The following is a 21,166-nucleotide window of genomic DNA, read 5'->3' as shown; positions in this document are numbered from 1 at the left end:
CAACTTACTACAACTCTCTACTTGGCCAGCCTTATGAGCGACGAGTTAGTGTGTCTGCTGCACGGAGCAACAAGTTATATCACAGAAACATTTGCTGCTATCCTTTAAAGCAACAGATTTGGAGTATTTTTGCTCAGATTGACATTTTTGGGTGGTATGCACAAGATAGATGAGTGACCTCATTTCTGCTGAGACTTAATCTTATTTCTAGGAAGGTCTCAGCATAAGACACCTTGGTACAATTAAAGAAGCATCATGTTTGAGATGTATGAAGCTCAAAGAGAACATTTAAAGACGAGAGGTTGGGAGGTTGGCCTAATGGTTAAGGTGTTTGCCTTACAAACACAAAGTGCAGGGTTTGAGTCTCACAAGGGATAATTGGCTAGACTTAAAATGCCTCCCAAGGGCAGTTAACCTAGTACTAATCTATGAACCTATCTATGAACCTATGAGAGGGAGGCCCCCAAATTAATTAGGTATTTACACCTCTGACAGAAGCAATTATTAGTGTTAATTATTAGTGTTGCAAACAAGCTCATTATATGTGCCCATAAGACAGCTTCTATACAATCTACGAGACTTCAGCTTCTATACAATCTACTAGACTTACTGCTAAAAGGGTGACAACAGAGGTGAAATTAACAGGTTGAATGACTATCTTGTCTAGTAGTCAAATGCATTATTTTCTATGCACTCTCTCACACACACACACACACACACACACACACACACACACACACACACACACAAAACAAGTTACAACTTTATCCATCTCAATCTATAAACACACACACATATATCTATATATTATATTTACACACACTAAGGCTCCACCCATATGATTAAACTACATCAACCATGGCCCATGGCTAAGGCTTCAATATACCACACCCAGTAGTTGGTTATTGCTATATATTATACAATGACTGGCCATTAACATCCAAAAAGTAGCATGCTGATTGGTCAGTTCAACCAGCATGCCCACTGTAAATACAGAATAAACCAATGGAAGAAGTCTGACCGCTAAAGTATCATTGAGTGACCAAACTTTTTTTTTTTTTAATTGCCATCTCTTGCACAAGCATTACTTTTTGAAAATCCTGGAATGTGTGACTTACGGAGTGTACAAACATTTAAGGTTTTTAGGCATACAAGATATTGCCGGTCTGGGTTTACAGCAACTTCAGCAATATCCACACTTACTTAATGCCAACTCAATAGTGGTGTTGTGTTTTCCTATTAGGTGTGTGACAGAAGTGGACCATTCTTTTTTTAAAAGACCCAAGTGCAGTTAGTTCACAATACCATGGGTGATAGAAGAGAAAGACATCCCACTCCTTCAAGTTCCTTCATGTCCCTGCTTACAACAAAGGAATCCCTAAACCAGAGTGGAATCAGTTTTTTCTTCTTTAAAAAAAAAATAGCAATGGAGATTGTCCTTTCCTCATTGTTTACTTGCTAAAGCACCTCATTGCTTACTTGCTAAAGAACTGATGTACTGTGTAAGCCGGCCAATGCAAGTCCCATACGCATGCGCAGTACATCATCAAAGGGCAGAATCAGGAAACAATGCAGAAGAACACCACAGCACCATTATACAAAGACACCATTTAAGAAGAATCAGGAAACAATGCAGAACACCACCACAGCACCATTATACAAAGACACCACTTAAGAAGACTCAGGAAACAATGCAGAATAGCACGGCACCGGTATACAAAGACACTATTTAAGAAAAGTAATAAAAAAGTAGTAATAGGAATAACTGACTCTGTGGTGTGGTATATTTAAGATTTATCCATGTTTGGCTTTACCCTCATGATTAAACCACACCAAGCATGGGTAAAACTTCAATATAGCACACCCACGTCACTGGTTATTGCTATATTAAAATATAACAGTACAACAGCTTTACAAAGTCCCACACACAAACAGTACATCTCCATGCTAACAACTGGATCCCAAAACAGGATAGAAAAGAAAAAGTCTATATCACAATGTTTTGTGATCACATAATACTATTCCCAATTGCACACAGAAAACAGCATCAGTTCTTCCATACCCTTGGATCTGTAAACATACTAACTAAAGGATCAAATATCATCTTCTTTCGGCTGGTCCCATTAGGGGTCGCCACAGCGGATCATCTGTTTCCATTTCTTCCTGTCCTCTACATCTTGCTCTGTCACACCAACCACCTGCATGTCCTCTCTCACCACATCCATAAACCTTATCTTAGGCATTCCTTTTTTCCTGTTACCTGGTAGCTTCATCCTTAGCATCTTTTTCCTAATATACTCAGCATCCCTCCTCAGCACATGTCCAAACCAATGTAATCTTTCCTCTCTGGCTTTGTCTCCAAATCTTCCAACCTGGGCTGAACCTCTAATATACTTATTCCTAACCCTGTCCACCCTTGTCACACCCAGTGCAAATCTTAACATCTTTAACTATGCCACATCCAGCTCAAATCCTGCCTTTTTGTCAATGCCACTGTCTCCAACCCATATAACATAGCTGGTCTCACTACCCTCTTGTAGACCTTCCCTTTCACTCTTACTGGTACTAGTCTGTCACAAATCACTCCTGACACTCTTCTCTACCCACTCCATCCTGCCTGTACTCTCTTCTTCACCTCTCTTCCACACTCACCATTACTCTGAACTATTGATCCCAAGTACTTAAACTCATCCACCTTCGCCACCTCTACTACTTGCATCATCACCATTCCTCTATCCTCCCTCTCATTCACACACATCTTAGTCCTGCTGACCTTCATTCCTCTTCTCTCCAGAGCATATCTCCATCTCTCCAGGTTCGTCTCCACCTGTTCCCTACTCTCACTACAGATCGCAATGTCATCTACAAACATCATAGTCCACGGGGACTCCTGTCTGATCTCGTCTGTCAACCTGTCCATCACCACTGCAAATAAGAAAGGGCTCAGAGCTGATCCTTGATGTAATCCCACCTCCACCTTAAGCGCATCCGTCACTCCCACCGCAGACCTCACCGCTGTCACACTACCCTCATACATATCCTGTACCACTCTTACATACTTCTCTGACACTCTCGACTTCCTCATACAATACCACAACTCATCTCTAGGCACCCTGTCATAAGCTTTCTCTAAGTCTACAAAAACACAATGCAACTCCTTCTGAACTTCTCTGTACTTCTCCATCAACACTCTCAGAGCAAACATCGCATCTGTAGTGCTCTTTCCCGGCATGAAACCATATTGCTGATTACTAATCATCACATCCCTTCTTAACCTAGCTTCCACTACTCTTTCCCATAACTTCATGCTGTGACTGATCAATTTAATCCCTCTGTATTCTGCACATCACCCTTAATCTTAAAAATCGGTACCAAAACACTTCTCCATTCCTCAGGCATCCTCTCACTTTCCAAGATTTCATTAAACAATCTGGTTAAAAACTCCACTGCCATTTCACCTAAACATCTCCATGCTTCCACAGGTATGTCATCTGGACCAACAGCCTTTCCATTCTTCATCCTCTTCATAGCTATCCTTACTTCCTCCTTGCTAATACATTGTACTTCATGATCAAACAACAGTGGGAAAACAGCAAACTCCATCTCAACACAAAACTGCAATCCAACTACATAAGCACAAGTCATATTTTATATATACACAATTAATGTTTTATACACACACATATACCATATATAATAAAATACCGGTACTTACATATTATTATCGCAACCAGATTCTGAAACAGAAAATATTGTCGCAAATTGGATATTTACTAGCTTAACATGGCTGTGAAGGTCTGACATGTAATGATTTTTAAAAGTTGATACAGTTATTAGCAATGCATTTTCTTAGCCCCCCCCCCCCCCAAAAAAAAAAAATAAGGTATATTGCAATACTTTGGCCATCAACTGTAATCAGAAATGTTCGGACATATTTCAGAATGTATCGCTATATCCTTTTTGTGGGGGAAGAGGTAATAACATTTCAGAAATTGCTACATGCCCTATCGCCAGTGAAAGGCTCACCTGTGGAGTGCACCACCACCTACTGCTGTCACAAAAGATAGTTGAAAACCCCTGTCTCACACCTTTCCCCTAAAAGAAAACTATGTTCTCTGTATTACATCGCCGGTAACATCAGAAAGCATCGCACAGCTAAGTGCAACTGAACAGTTTGCCAAATACTTGAGGCAGGACGTATTTTCAAAGTCAGGCTGAGTTCTGAGTCTGTTATGTATTCACATTATTACAGGAGTTGACAAGGCTGGTCCTGTGAAAGGCAGCACTACTTAAATTCACAGTTGTCATTTGTGAGGCACTCAGGACTAACATTCCAAATGGGAAATTGTAGCCCTGTCAAATGTTTCCATTACAGTTGCTTTCTGGATAACATGCAGCACATATCAACAGACACAATCGTGTCGTGGATAATCACATACATATTCTGTATTAGGATAGAGACAAGTAATGCAACGATTCACATTTGACAGGGCATAATAAAACACAGGGATTCTACCCTGTGTTGAGTCGAAGCCTTTTGGTCAGGATCGCAGTGCTGTAAAACCACAAAAAAAAAAAAAAAAAAAAAAACTTTAAAAATAAGACGTGAAAGCATGATAATTTGGAATGTAAGAAGTCCTAATTTACAGCATGGGAGTTTCTTAATTACCCTAGAGGATACTATTAAGCTGCATCCTGCCTCCCCTCTGTGGGAATTCTACTAAATTCCAAGTGGCTGCTATGCGTTTTTGTGAGCCTGCTTATCCCTAAGCATTCTACCGCTTTCAACCTGCTGTTAGGAATGTTCTTTTTTTTTGCTACTCGCAATTTGTTAATGTCTTCCTTTGATACAATATGTTGCTATAACCGTTTGAACTTTTTAGCCATTGCCAACTCCTTTTACTGATTTATACTGTTAAACTACATATTATTTCATATTTATGTCTGCACCTGAGTTATAGTTCAAGGATAGAAAATGCTTTTACTGACAGACTACATGTTCTAACCTAGCCTCATTAGAACAGGCGACTATTGTTCACAGTTGTTTATTACCTCTATTTTAATGATTACATTGTAGTTTTGTAGTTGCATTGTGTAAGCTAAACTGAAGTCTATTCTAAGCAGATACTTGAGCTACTTATTACTGCCTCATTATATTAACTCCCTGTTTCCCTACCTTCCTATCCTCCTAGATGTCTAGACATTACCCTGAACTAAGGATCTTATCTGGCTATTAAGGATACCGTCTCCCACAAGTCTTCCCAATTTGGATCTACTGTTTTGCTGTCCCAACACTTTAATACTGCCTGAGCAGCATTTTTATAAAGTACGTGTATTTCTTGACCCTGTTGATAGATCAACAAACAGAGTTGAAAATGGCTAACTAAATATTTGGCCTCTGTGAAAGGAATGCTAGCAGCCAGACCCCTCTCCAAGACCTGTACTGTCTAACAACTCCTTTCCCATACTGCCTACCTTATTGCAATACCACCACAGATCACTAGGTGGCAGTCTAACCAGGCCTCAACCTTTACCCTCTTTTCACTCTTACTAGTTTAGCTCCTTGCTGTATTTCTTTCCTACGTTCTCCTGCCTGGTCTGGTTGTCCAGATATTCCGTAACTGCTAACTCTATGCTCCTACCTGTTCTCATACTACCCTCTAACTAGTAAACAACATATCTTCCCCTTCCATACTTCTGTCTTGAACTTTACCTGCTCCACCTGAAGCTACTCACCTGATTACCTTCCCTAACTGGGCTGCTTTGCTCACTGATTGCCTCCTTCACTACTTGCACTAGCCTGCTCCGTTCGCCCTTCGGGCTCACTCCGCTCCCCTTCCTACCCCCAATTCCCATCCACCCCCAGTCCTGTTACACTTATACCTAACAAGTCACACCCACGTTACTACCTATCCAATCAGTCTCAACATATAATTCTCAACTCCTCCCCTACCTCCTCTTCTCTACTCCACCGCTATATCTAACACCACTCCTCCTGACTTCTCTCCTTAGCTTTCTCCTTACTCTCCTCTACACATAAATCAGTAACTATAATCACTTCTGTTATAGCTATTTAGTTTATCTTCTACTCCCTTCTCCCTTCTTCTGACTATCTTTCTAAACCATTACATTTATCTCTCCCTACCTTTTATCTACACTTTAAGCTTCCTATCTTCTGTATATAACCTTTCTATTCCACTGCCCTAATGGCCCATTCTCTCAAACCTTCCCTGAAAAACTTTCTTGTCTCCTCTTCCTTATTTTTACTTTTATCCTTAACCTACTCACTCACTGCATATGAACACTACACTCTAAAGCACAATGTGACCTATCTACAAACACTCCCCATCACACATCCCCACAGCCTTTTCAAAGCAACATCACCTCTACTTCAGCCTATTTTCTTCCCAAGTTCCATAGAAACACCCATGTTTCTTACCTCCCCAATAAGCTTACCCCACCCAAGTACTATAAATACTTAAAGATTTCATCCATTCAAACCATAAACATTCTAACAGGTGGAGATATTCATCCCAATCCTGGCCCATCCCCACCAAATACCAATCTACAGAATCCATCATTTAATAATGCCACCTCTTCTTTAATAACTCAGAACTCCCTCAGTATAGCACATCTTAATATTCGTAGCATTAACAACAAAATTAGTCAATTGCATGCTCTCCTTCAGGTTTATCCATTTGATATCCTTTGCCTTACAGAAACTTGGCTAAAACCTTCTACTCATGACCTAGAAATAACCCTCCTGGATATAATATCCTAAGATGTGACCGTACATCAAAAAAAGGTGGCGGTGTAGCTATCTTGTTCAAATCTGATCTTCTGGTTTCACTCTATGATGTATCACTACCTTTAAATACCAATGCTGAGACCCTTACTATCAAACTCCAAATGAACAACTCTAAAGCAATCTATATAATCTGCTCTTACATCCCTCCAGGAAACAATATTAGCACCCTAGAAAACATTCTCAATAGCCTTTCTACCCATTTACCACAGGAAACAATTGTATTAGGCGATTTTAATATAGACAGGACCTTATGTAATTCCCCTACCCCTAACACCCATATTAATCTATTTGGTTTCAATCAAATAATAAACTTCCTCACTAGGATCCACAAACCAAGTAACAAAGAAACTACTCTTGACTGGATCCTTATAAATAGTCACCCAGATACCTATAAGGTAGGATCTCTCCCTGACAACATTAGTGATCACATTTTAACCTTTATCACTAAACAAAAGAAATATAGCCCAAAAAAGAACAATTTTGTCACCTATCGTTCTAAAAAAACACTTCCAAGCTGAGAACTTTATTAATGAACTAAAAGCATGTAACTGGTCATCTCTAAAACTACTTAATCTAGAGGAAGCAATCTCTTACTTTAATTCTTTCCTTCAAATTCTAAATAACCATGCTCCTTTCCGCTCCTCCAGAATCAGGACAAAAATAGCCCCCTGGCTCACAAAACAAACCAAAGAAAAAAATGTTTCTATGAAACAAAATATGGGCAAGATGGAGAACCTCTAAAAGCTCTGTAGATCATCTATACTTTAAACAACTAAGAAATGCTGTCAAAAAGGATATAATCTCAGATTAAAAAAACTACTACTCCCACCTGCAACATTCACACTCTAATAATCCTAAAAAATTCTGGTCTGGCATTAATAAACTTCTCGAACCAGGACATGCCACAACTCCTTCCCCGTGCTCTATTCCCAGTAGTAATCCTCTGCAAATAGCTAATGCCTTTAACAATTACTTCATTGAAGCTATTCAAACTTTAACTCAAACTCTAGTTCCCATGACCCCCACTCCTACACAACACACTAACAGTCCCGTTCCCTCCCTTCATTTGCAACCTGTACCAACCTCCTTTATCTGCAAACTCTTTCAAAAACTCAAACCCTGCACTCCCTCGGCTGATTGCCTCCCAGCAGAATACCTTCAAATTGCAGCCGAAGCCATAACATACCCTGTTTCTATCCTGATAAACAGATCCATCTCTGAAGCCTACATCCCCTCTATATGGAAATTCTCTCATATAATCCCTTTGCACAAAGGAGGTAAATCTACTGAAATCTCCAACTACCGTCCTATTGCTCTACTCCCCCCACTAGCCAAAATTATGGAAAAATGTATTCACCATCAGCTACTCCAGCACCTTCTCCAAAACAACTTGCTTTCTAACTGCCAACATGGATTTAGGCCTTTTCATAGCACTACTTTTGCCCTTTTAACTTTTACTGATTGCATAAATAGGAATCGTAACAATAACTGTCTCTCAGCTGCTCTATTTATTGACCTTTCCAAAGCCTTTGATATGGTCAATCACCACCTACTTATTAATGTGCTAAAAGCCCAATCTCTTGACCCACAAGCAATCCTTTGGTTCAAATCTTATCTGGAAAATAGACAATAAGCAGTACTCTGGGACAATAATCTATCCACACACCTCCCAGCGAGCACTGGAGTTCAAGGTTCTATCCTAGGCCCTCTTCTTTTCTCCATCTTTATTAATGATCTCCATACTGTTTTTCCACAATCCACCTGTATACAATACGCTGATGACTCTACTCTTATCTGTACTGCCAAGTCTTCTTCCTCTCTCCACACTCTTACACAAAATGTATTTAACACAGTTGAAAAATGGTTCTCCCAGCGCTGCCTTATTCTTAACCCCAAGAAAACTAAGCTACTGCTCTTTACTCCCACCATAAAATCTCCTCAGTTCCACTTCACTATTACCTCTGACAATGGAACCTGCATTTCCCCTGATTCTAGTGCTCAACTACTTGGTATAACTATTGACCATAACCTCAGCTTTGATGCCCATGTTAATAATATTATAAAAACTGTTAATAAAAAACTAGGCTCCCTGTATAGAAAAAAAACCTTCCTTACACCACTAGCTAAGAAATCCATTGCCCAGACTCATCTTACTTCCACCCTATTCTATGCATCTGCCATTTACACCAATCTATCAAAGCATAATCTCACCAAACTTGAAACTAGCTACAATAACATAACCAGATTTGCCACTGGCTCTCCGTACAGAACCCATCACTGCCTCAACCTTAAACAACTCAAATGGTTAGAACTACAAAATCAACTACAATACAATCAACTTGTGATTGCACAAAAATCCTGCACCATCCTACTAATACTCCCATCCTCACTAATCTGATCTCCCCTTATAAAAATCTTTCAACACTACGCTCAGCTAATAAGCTACTTATTGCCAGCAACCCTTCTAATAACAAAGCAGGCAATTCCCTCTTCTCCAATGTTGTGGGTAGAATCTGGAACAAACTTCCTAATACACTCACCTCACTCTCATCCTCTCTAATATTTAAAAAACACCTTAGAGACCACCTTAAAATACATTGGCTTTGCCCCTGCTCAAAGCCTGATTGAATCTACTTTTCTTCTCTCCCTCCCTGTTTCTTTTTCTCCTGCTTCCTTAACAATTACCCCCATATCTTATGAACAACACTACTAAATAGTTTTGCTAATGTTCTAATGCTTTAGATTTTGATTGACTTCACATGAACCCTACTAAAGCATTAAGATTTGTTTATTTCTTACTTCTACTCTAATGAAACCTTACATTGTTCACAATTTATTAATTTTTTCTTATCATGTCTTATTATGTAATGTGAAACTAGTCATTTTTAGAATATTTTGAATGTATTAATTCACTCATGTTGAAGCTTTTCTCCTCGGGTCTCTACTGAAAAGGGATATCTATCCAGCTAGACTAGCCCGGTCAACAAATGTAAATAAATAAATAAATAAATAAATAAATAAAGAAAGAAAGAAAGAAAGAAAGACAGCTTCCACAACCTTATTTCAGCCCTAGTTAAAATCACAGTAAAATAGCAACTTTAAGAATGCTCCTGTAAGGAAACACAGTAATGAAAAGCCTGAGTGCCCAGTGTTAGAGGCAAGCTGGAACTGTATGCTTTAACCAATTCTTAGCCTCAGTTATAGCAGTAAAGGACGCAAACCGGAAGGTGTAATTGGGCCAGTATTCCTGTCCCTGTTGCAGAACCCAGGTGATAGGAAAGTGATTTTCACTTTAAGTAACCCTTGCCAGAGCAGGATAAACAACTTTTGGCATAACATAACATTAGGAAGTAGGACGACTTCCAAATCTGGTTGCGATAATACGCAAGTACCAAAATACCTTCTGAAAAATAGAAAAACTACGTTCAGAACAAGACAAATAAACAGCTTTAATAAGCAAACACTAAAGACGTAACTAGCATTTGAGCGCTTTTGTTCGTAAAATGTTTCACATTCAACTTAATCAGAAATATGGAACACAACTAAGCATTAGTATCACTATAAGGCAAGGCTAATTAGAATATTAATGACATCATCAATTATCTATTCCATCTAAGAATGCTATTTACATTTAAATGTCCATTTAATCCAGGGAGCACGTCCGCCTTACATTTTGCTTGCCATTTGAGTTCCTTTACTTCCAGTAATGGATTACAATCACTAAAAATAATGGAAACATTTTCAATCACAATGAATTTAAAAATGAGCATTAATAAAATGAATAGTCTCTTTAGTGTTCGCTTATTAAAGCTGTTTATTTGTCTGAACACAGTTCTTCCATTTTTCAGATGGTATTTTTTATTGTATTTAGTTGTGTATTACTGGCTTTGGATAGTGGTTTAGTTTTTATAGTTTTACATACATATTATATATAAAACACACACACACAAATATATATGTAAACATATACACAAACGTGCCTGAAAGACATCCCCATATATAGCTGGGACAGGCAGGCTGTGGAAAAAACACCTAACATTCCAGCAGTACTAAGTGGCAAAAACAGAGCTGAAATCTGCGCACTTCCTCTAGGCTTCATTCAGGTTAGAAATTGGTTTTCACTAAGGTAATGGTTTCAGGCCAACGAGACTCTTTTTGCTCTCTTGTGCCAAAAATGCGTCTTTCACATACCTTACTTCTGCAAGATTGCAATATAAACTAAAAATCAAATATGACTTAAGATACAATCTCTGCTTAACATACAAGGCCATGTCAAACCCAGAGCTGTTGGATATGCTGCACTTAAAGAAATCCCAATCCCTCAGAGCCACACGCTCCAGGGATCTAAACCTTGTCATCACAATAAACAAAATGGAGGGATAGGTTCCTGACCCAGAGACTCCCCAGACTCTGGAATAGATTGCCCATACATGTCAAGCAGAGTGCTTCTTTGGCCCTCTTCAAAAGGAACCTTGACGTTTGGATGGGAGAAAGGAAATTCACCCTGGGGATCACGTCAGTCGCCCTGCTAGACAGGGGTCCAGGGAAGTAAATAGTATGGGAAGAAATAGCCAAGGAATTGTTATGGCTAGGCTTGTATAGGCCCTAGGGCTGATAGCCTAGTACCAACCTATGAACAATACATATTCCTTAACTTTCTACATGTGTCAGATTCTATGGAAAGTCAAAAAAAAAGAATTAGACTTGCCAGGATTTTATATACCATTTAACACAAACTTTGCATATTGCAACAAGTTATATTATACACAGTGTGTACCTTTACAATTAGGTTACTAGGCTGTATACCTTTTTGTTTCTGATCAATCAAACCATCACAGGAACCAAACTCGGTCTTAATTTTGATGCAAAAGCCAGTAACACAGTCAATGTGTCAACAGGTAGCATGCTCACCTTTGGTGCTGGAAGATCAAAAGGTTGTAGATTCTGTTGCAAAAGAGTATACGAGCACTGCAGTACAGTATACCTCCTTCATTTTTTAATTTATTTCACATGCTATCACATTCATAACTAAAGCAAAAAGTATATCACTCATTGGACATCCTTGTCTTATACCACTCTTCATATGAACCACTTGGCTTAACCAGCCATTACAAGTATTTTTACTTTACTATCACTCACTATACGATAGCATATATAATTTCCTAACTTTCTCACATACATTACATTATTTCATTACTACTCATTATTACTCATAACATTTCACGTCCATTAGTATCAAATGCCTTATTGAGGTCTTCTAGCATAATTTTCGCACCTTTTCTTTTCATAATACCAACCACAATTTCTCTATCATTAATAAATATTAACAACCTTTTGTCTTTATACTACATATACCATCTTCCATAATACTTTCTATTTTAGTTTCAAATCTCTTTTGTATTACTTTCATAAAGACCTTACAATCATTATTATTCAATATTATTATTATATTTCTCCATTTTTTTAATTGTTTTGCCTCTTCCTTCTTCCATCTAAATTTAAGTATTCCACTGTGTAATTCTTTATACATAAAACATTCACCTTCATTTAACTATTCATTCAAAATCTTTTTTTTTTTTTTGCCAATTCCTCAAACTTTTATACATTTCGTTCTGTATTCTATCGGGTCCTGCAGCCAAATCTATATCTACTTGTCCCAATACTTTAGTTAATTTGAATAAATCTCCTTTTGTGACTATTTACTCTCTTTTTTTATTAGCTTTCTTACTTTACATATTTTCTCACTACCTTCTTTTTTCTTTATTGTACATATTGTACTAGACTATTCATAATCTTTTCCAGAGTGCTATTTCGCCTTTTACATTTTTGTCTCTTAGTACACTACAATCTTCCTTTACTAATCTGCTTAAGTTACTCTATACTTTGTTTTCCTTGTAAAAAATATCTTTCCTTATAACAGTTCTTACACCTTTTCTTCATTTCTTTCATATAATTCATTTTCTTTGGCAAAAATATATTTCCTTATAACAGTTCTTACACCTTTTCTTCATTTCTTTCATATAAGTCATTTTCTTTGGCAAAGTATATTCCAACATTCCGTTGCAAATCTTCCAATGCATCATTATATGTTATTTTATATTTTTCTTTCTTTACTTTTCTCACAACATATTCTCACTGTACAAAACATACATTTTCTTCTTAAATATCACCCATTATCCAGACCAATTTTTATAAAATGTTCTCATAGTAATATGATCTTTCCATAACTGTATTATTAATCTCTTTATTTCTTCATTCCTTGTATTCTCATTTATCCCTTCTATTCCTTTGCCTACTTTTATAAATTTCTTGTTTTCGTTTATTTCTAGCCACACTGCAAGATGATCAGAAAGTCCTGTTTCAACTAAAATCGCCCTTTTCCTATAACTAGACTTTCTGATACTTTAAAATAATACATTTCATTTCTGTACATACCTCTTTAAGTCCATACATTCTCCCCAAGTTTTAACTTACCACATCTGATAATTTCTACCATTTTTCTTATATTGTTTCCTTTCTTTTCACGTTTGCCTCTTAAATCATAAAGTCTTCTGTTATTATAACGTTCATATTTATCACTACATAGTCTAAAGACTGATTTCCCTTTCTTTACAATTATTATAAGCATATAATGTTATAATTCTACATGTGTTCATTCAGTTTTAAATCTACAATGGTTAATTTTCCCATTTTTTTCTAAAGTTACATCTAATATCTTTACCGTACTTCTACAGAATACAGACATTCCAGAACATCTCTCATTTCCCAAATTCCAGATTATTTTTCGTCCACATAGTTGCTCTGTGTGTGATCTTTGAGTCTCCTAATATAATTACATCTACATCACATGTATTACACCACTGCAAAATTCCTGTTCTTCTTGCTATATTCTTAATTCTATTCACATTTACAGAAAACACTTTACAATTTTCATTTTCACTTTTCCTTACATTCATGGTTTCATAAGTTTGTAGCTAATTACTAGGCTAGCTTTCTTAATAAGCCATTCTAAGCCTAGACAATTTCCCTCCAAAAGGTAAAACTCAAACATTGTACCTTGTGTCCGTGAGTCAAACACCTTAATCATTATACCACCCACAGTCATTAGCTGTATATATTAATTTTCATTCACTTCCTTTTTTTCTTTTGTACTTATCCCTTTAAAATTTTCTTTTTTTTTTTGGTCTTTTACCCCTCTACCGACAAAATTATGCTTTTCTTTTACTACTTCCCAATTTATGTCTTCTTCACTTATTTCAGAACCTTCCTCTAGGTCCCCTTTATTATTTTTCTCATCTAATTTTTCTTCTATTTCTCATATAATTCTTCCTCTATTTCTACTACTACTAAAATGTTCATGTTCCTTAGTCTTATTTTTATTTTTGCACTTCATCCATAAATGTCCAATGTTGTTACATTTATGAGATTTCAATTCACATTTTTTGCATCAAATCCCATTTATCCACAAATATCATCTTTTGTCATGGTTACTTATCAAATGTCATCCTCCCTCCATGTTTTGGGTTGTCCACAGTATTTTTCGACAGCTCTATTCCTTTCCACATTTAATGTACTTGATATATGTACGATATTTTTCTCTTTCTATTTTTAAACACAATATTACAATCCTCTCCACCAGCCCATGAACCCCTTTTGTCATAAATTTTTGCAATGTCAATTATATCTTTATATAAAAAGTTTTCAAATGTCCTTTCAAAGTCTTTCTTGCCACCATGGTTCCTAATTGTACAGGATTGTTTGTTTCTCTGTTAAATGCTTTTATCACATAAAGATTCCATGGGTTACAATTTTTCTTTTTTCATATTCCCCAAGAAAATTTTCTATTGAAAAAAAACAGTCTCAGATATAATGTCACAAAATGTCTCTTTGTTAATAAGAAGAAATGTTCTTACCTCATGTACTTTTACATCCAAAGGCACTATTAAATTGTCCCAAACTTCATAAGTCCATTTCTTTGCCATCTTTACTTAGAATACTTCCCATGTACTTCTGTTTTTCATTTTCTTCTGCCTTCTTTTCTGCTACACCCCTTTTACCTTTTTTTTTTTTTTTTACTTTCTCTGCATATGTTTTCTTTTCTATCTCACCACTATTCTTCAGGATTGTCTCTGCATCCTCCTTTTGTACTTTCTCCCTAATGTTGCCCGAGGAAACATCTCCTTCATTTTGTGGCTCACTCTGCATCACCATTTCTTTCATCCTGCAACCCTCCTGACTGAAGGGTTGTAATTATACATTCATCATTTGCTGACTCATCTGCATTAAACAGATTTCTTTGAAACATATCCTCAGAATCCTGCACACATTCTCAGGCCTCAATATATGCTTTCTCCTCAATTTCTCTTGCCACTCCATTATCTCCTTCTCTCCCCATATGCTTCCCTGTTTCTTCAGGATGTCTGCACCTAGAACAGAAACAGGAAGTGAAAGTGTACAAAATATGTCACTAGCAACAAAACAAGAGTAGGAGAAGAGTTGGTGCTGGCCCCCCATATTTCCCCTAGTCAGTATGAATACCTCAGGTCTCCCCTACAAAAAGGGCACTAGGGAGTGGGACTAATCCAATCAACAAAGAATGGATGGATAGATGGAAGGATGGATGGATTGATTACATAAATAAGTAAATATATAATGCTTCTGTAAAATTTTCTTGAACCATAGTTCATTATAAAATGGTATGTAAAAGGAATCTAAATTCCATTATACAAGACAGTATATATGTTTAAAAAACAGCAGTACCTAGTCTAGTTAGTGTCATATGACCAATGATTTAAGCTTTTATATATAAAAGTGAAATAAATATGCTAACAAAAAATACTATATACAACTTAAATAAATATGTTGGGTAAAAATTACTTGATACCTCACCAAGAGGATTACTGGCCTCAGACATATGTCCTATGCAGCCAGACTGAAAAAACTCCGGCTGTACTCAGTGGCATATCGCTTACTAAGAGGTGATTTCTGCCTGATTTACAAAGCCATGTCCAACTCAGAATTGATGGACATGCTCCACCTAAAGAAATCCAAGTCACTGTGAGCTAAAGCTTGTCACAACAATAGATAGAACATGCTGGAGGGATAGATTCCTGTCACAGAGACTCCCCATGCTTTGGAACAAAATTCCAAACTACATTAGGCAGAGCCCCTCACTAACAATCTTCAAGAGAAACCTTGACCAGTGGATGGATAACAGAAAATACACCCCTGGGATCACTTCATTGGCTCTGCTTGACAGAGGATCAGTTAATTAATCAATGGGGCGGCGAAAGCAGACACACTCTGGCTAGGCTTATAAATGCCCACAGGCAGATAGCCTAGTACCTACCTATGAACCTGTGAACCTATGTATCTTGCTCTATTGATGTGAAAATTACAAGTTGAGCCTTCCAATATAAAAGACACATATACAGACAGATGTACTAAGACACATATACAGATGTGTTTTATAAACTACGCATAAAGAGATACCATAAAGGAATAGAAAGGCAAACTGCAACAGATTTCATTCAGGAACTTATTACAGAAAAACGTGCAAAAGCTGAAGTTACATCTGATAAAGAACTACAGTCTTGATACGGCGCTTCTGCAGGAAGACAAGACAGACCCTGCCTCAAAATAAATAAATAAACAAAACAAACAAACAAACACAAATTCATATATAAAGTCTGATATCCAGTCATGACTCCAGAGAGCTGAAATCCAGAAAACCCCACCATAGTATACAAGCTGAAAAATGAAATGACAACGCTAAAAACTGCTTTCACAAACAGTGGAGAATTTTGCCTCTCTAGCAATCTTTCTTTTTCTCTGTTCTTTTGTTCTTCTTGGTAACCTCTTGCTTGACTCATTAAGTTGTCATACTATTCATTCCATCAGTTAAGCCTTGTGGGACAGTTTAAAGAACTAATACAAAAGAAAAAAAATACAGACAAACCGTCTTAGTGTTTTGAAGTGACAAATTACCTTCATGCAGCTACGATTAGGGTTCCCACTTTAAAACCATAGTTTTTAACAGAAACATGAGAATTTGTAGTAAAAAAAAAACATTCTCATAATTGATGCAAAGGAGAGTAGTGGCAACAAAGGAAGATTAAGAAATATTTAATGTCCGAGCCTCCCCCAGCCCCCAACACCCCTCAGGCTACAGTCATGAAAATAAGTACTGTACTGCAAAAAGGAAGACAATGCGAATGGCGTACAGTTGTGCAAGTAAAACTTACCATAAGAGAAGAAGTTCAAATTATCACTGCTGCAGTAGGCTTAGCTACATGGGTTTATATCCTTAGCAGAATATAACTCCATATAGCTAAGGTTACTGCAGCAGTGATCAATATGATGAACATTTGCAGGCAACAAGACTTCCACCCCCTCCCTACCAGGTTTTACTTGGGCACCTTTTCAGTACCCAACCATTAATTTCCCAAGAAAGCTTTCTAGGTCACCCTTAATGCTAGAAGACTTATGAGTTCAACATTTGTATGACAAAATGCTCATGAACAACTACTGTCTTGTTCTTCAGACTTTTTTAAGGATAGATTCAGTCAATAACCATTGTACAGAAATATAAAAGTGTTGTGAACATTCAAGTAGCATCATAAAAAAACGTGCAATTTAAAGTGCTTCTCTAACAACACTTTTGCAAGAGAAAAGTTTATGACAATGTTTCTCTCCATATAAAAATATCACCTTGGTAACTGTAGAACAGAGCATGTGTGTATGACTTTAAGAAGCATTTCCTGATGTACGCATCTGCGTATATAAATAGTGAGCACAAGCAGGCAGCAGTGCCATTTTGAGAGAACAGCCAGAGTGTTAACATGTATGAGTGTAGTAATCCGTCTGTTTATAAGTTTATTTAAGTTACTAAGCCTCATTCCTGGTGTGTTTGTGTGTAATAAAGCTGCTTGAACTAAACCCACAACTGTTCGTCTGCTTTATCCTGAGCAGACAGGTGACAGTAACCAAATATTATAGTCTCATTTGACAATAATGGCCAAAATATTATAGTGAGCAACCCATCACATAATTTAATTAAAAAAAAAATACTGGCTTGCCTGACACTTTCCTTTATTGTCAGCAATTAGCAAACATACTGACAGTAACTTTATCTCTTCCATACAGGTGACTGTAATTTAAGATTACAGCTATGACATGCTTTAACTCTTGGTATGCATAGTTACTTGCAACACAAATACATATTGGACAAGAATCTGAATCCATTCATTTCACAAGTACTCAAAATTGCACATATTCAGACTGCTCTAATTTGAAGAGCTACACACTGTATGCCAGTGTCTGTATTTAAAAACTACTACACTACTAAAAAAACTGCAACTATAAATGCAAAAAAAAAAATTACCTTCTATAACTACTCTATTACATCAGTGGGGGTGCCCTTTGCCATTGCAGAAAATTGTATTTTTACAGCATTTAGAGAAGTTTTTAAAAGCTTCTAAGAAGTGTCTAATTCACAGAGAAACTTAGTGTAGTACACTTCAAATTAAAGAGTTGAGACAGATAAGATTATAACTCAATTCAGATAATCTTACTAAATGTGTATATATAGCATTTGGTGTGGAGACAGACAACTTGGAATATGATCACATAGTTTAAAAATATACTACATGTAGCTCTGCATTTTGTTTTCTACAAAACACCTCAGACATAGCTCTCAACAAAACAGGTACACATCTCAACAGAATCAGGGACAAATCTAGACATTATCAAGGATAATCAGGGCCGCTTGTAACCTGAACCACTGACAGAATAAATCAAATATGATTTAATGTACATTTTCTGAAGTCAAACAAGTCCATAACTATAACTATTTTCAAGTACAATTCTTTACCTATTTTTCTAAAAATCATCAATTTTAAGAAAAATTAAAAAGGACAGAGCGACAATTTGAGGCAAAAATCAGGAACAGTCGAGAGGTATGATCTCAGTTACCACTATCTTTTTCTGATTTCAGATTTGTACTTAAACTTAAAAAAATAAAATAAGCATGTGTATACATATTACATAAATATATGATTTAATGCACATTTTCTGAAGTCAAACAAGTCCACAACTATAACTATTTTCAAGTACAATTCTTCACCTTTTTTTCTAAAAATCATCAATTTTAAGAAAAATTAAAAAGGACAGAGCGACAATTTGAGGCAAAAATCAGGAACAGTCGAGAGGTATGATCTCAGTTACCACTATCTTTTTCTGATTTCAGATTTGTACTTAAACTTAAAAAATTAAAATAAGCATGTGTATACATATTACATAAATATATATTACACACATGATTAAACCTACTTTATAACATGTCAAATCATAGCTCTCAACTGTTTAGATTTTCGCAGAATGTCCAATTTTTGCCTTATATTTCTGGTAAACTTTGAGTTTTCTGGCAAATCATTGAGGACTGAAGTTACTAAACAATAGAGATTTGAGTTTCAGACTTTATATCATTCAGAAAATGCATGCCTACAAAAAACATGTTAATCTAGCACCTAAGCCTAGAAGAACAATATTTAAATTTTGTCCCCAATTTTGTGCCCTTGTCCTCCCATTAGTTTTGACTTTAGCCAGATTTATTGTGCTAAGAGGTTGAATGGTATGCTTTTAATACCTGTATAGAAATGAAAACACTGAATGGTTTAGAAACAGGATAAGCATAAAAGAGGAATTGCCACATAAAGAAAACTGCTTCTTGCTACACCGGATATTTCTTGTTGCATAAATACATTTGTGGTGTTAATCCTAACACAGAAAATAGTAAATCATAGGTGAAACTACATAATGAGTGTGACAGACAATCTCACTGCACTTAATAACGATCAAAAAGTTTGCTGAGAAAGAATACCATACCATTTTACCCCCACTTTGAGCACAAAAATATATCTAAAATAAAAATTGTTCTTTCATCGCAGCACGTACTACAGATTACTTCAGCAAGGACAATACTTTAGAAACAAAAATAAATCATAAAAAAACTTAAAAACTTCCCGACAGTTGAGCACATTTAATTACCTGCTACTTATTTTCCAAGACAGAAGACTTATTTATATTAAAAACGATATAAACAACAACGTCAAAAATAGCTAATCCGCTAAAACTGATTCTTTTCCTAACACTGTACTGCAAAAAAAATTGGTTGTTGTTATGGAGCAGCATTACTAACTTGTCGTAGCAACCATAACAGGAAGTTTCAATTAGCAAAACTCGATTGGCTGAGTAAGGTTACACCTCGCGTATATCTGGTAAGTATTATGGATAAGCCAAACGTCAATCATTGCTCTCATAACAAATCGGTTCGTTGTTAAAGGCGCTAGCTGACTAATAAAATGCCTGCTGAGAATTAATTATATGACCCGAAGTTAGCACTTAGACATGTTTTCAGTCATCTTTAGATTGCAGGTCAGCTGAAAATTGAAGCAGGACGCAGAGCACTACCAGACAGAGAAACCAGTATTGGCTAGGTTGCCAGTCTGTTGTGTGACACACACGTAGCCAAGCGCGCGTACAGCTGTCAGCGAGATGCGCTAATTTCTTTTTAAAACTGTTTTGACTCCAAGCTGTTTTGTTTCAAGTGACAACATTTGATTTGTGCGGCAGGTATGCATGTTGCAAAATATACAAGCATTATTAGGATTTATGGTTGATCCTTAATGTTCGTAAAATGCATGTTAATATTCTATTAACTCTGAAGTGGATTAAAAAACAAAGCTTCGCAACTCCTACCTCTCAAGTGTACCTCATTACGAAGAACGTACCTCATTTGGGGTCTTAAAAAGTTCATGTTCCTCAAAATTCCTCAATGTTCCACATTGAAAGACTCTGTCACACATTCAGTGTTAAGAATTTTTTAAAGTGAAATCCATGGTAAATAGAATTGAATCATATTAATTCGTTAAAATATCTTCTTTATAAGTAAAACCAGCATATTTTAACCATCCTATGGCCTTCCCAGTTGAAGGTGTTAGTAAGCAATTAGTATGTGTTCCACATTTTTCCCATTTGTCCCACATTATGAGGGCTAGTGTTCCTCATTTTGGAGATGGAAGGTTGAGAGCTATGATCTGTTATATTAACGTTGCTAATGATGTAGGCAATCCTGGCATCTTAGTCTTGATCGTGATTTAAGCGTGGTTCAAATTATTGCCAAAAAGTCCAGGGTCGTCTGTTTTACATTAAGAGGGTCTGCCACACATTTATTTTTTTAATTATTTTATTTTATTTATCATAAAAGTGTTAACACCTATTTTAATTGATAATAGATAATCTGATGTTGTAAATCTTTGATCTGAAGTTGTAAATCTTTATTCATACTTTACAGATAGG

At 36.5% G+C, this 21,166-nt stretch overlaps 1 protein-coding gene across 1 annotated transcript in view; it reads right to left on the bottom strand.

Moving 5' to 3' along the window:
• The window catches only part of DNAL4 (dynein axonemal light chain 4), a 434,679-nt gene extending 414,528 nt beyond the window's left edge, over positions 1 to 20,151 (bottom strand). Inside the window, exon 1 of the mRNA XM_044066322.1 lies at positions 19,856 to 20,151. The gene's annotated coding sequence lies outside the window, so the exon portion shown is untranslated. The remainder of the gene's footprint in view (positions 1 to 19,855) is intronic.
• Between the last annotated feature and the right edge of the window lie 1,015 nt (positions 20,152 to 21,166).

The sequence above is a fragment of the Protopterus annectens genome, chromosome 1.part0 (genome assembly GCF_019279795.1).
Source record: "Protopterus annectens isolate FY-2018-M chromosome 1.part0, PAN1.0, whole genome shotgun sequence".
Lineage (NCBI taxonomy): Eukaryota > Metazoa > Chordata > Ceratodontiformes > Protopteridae > Protopterus > Protopterus annectens.
This window is presented reverse-complemented; position numbering and strand designations above follow the sequence as displayed.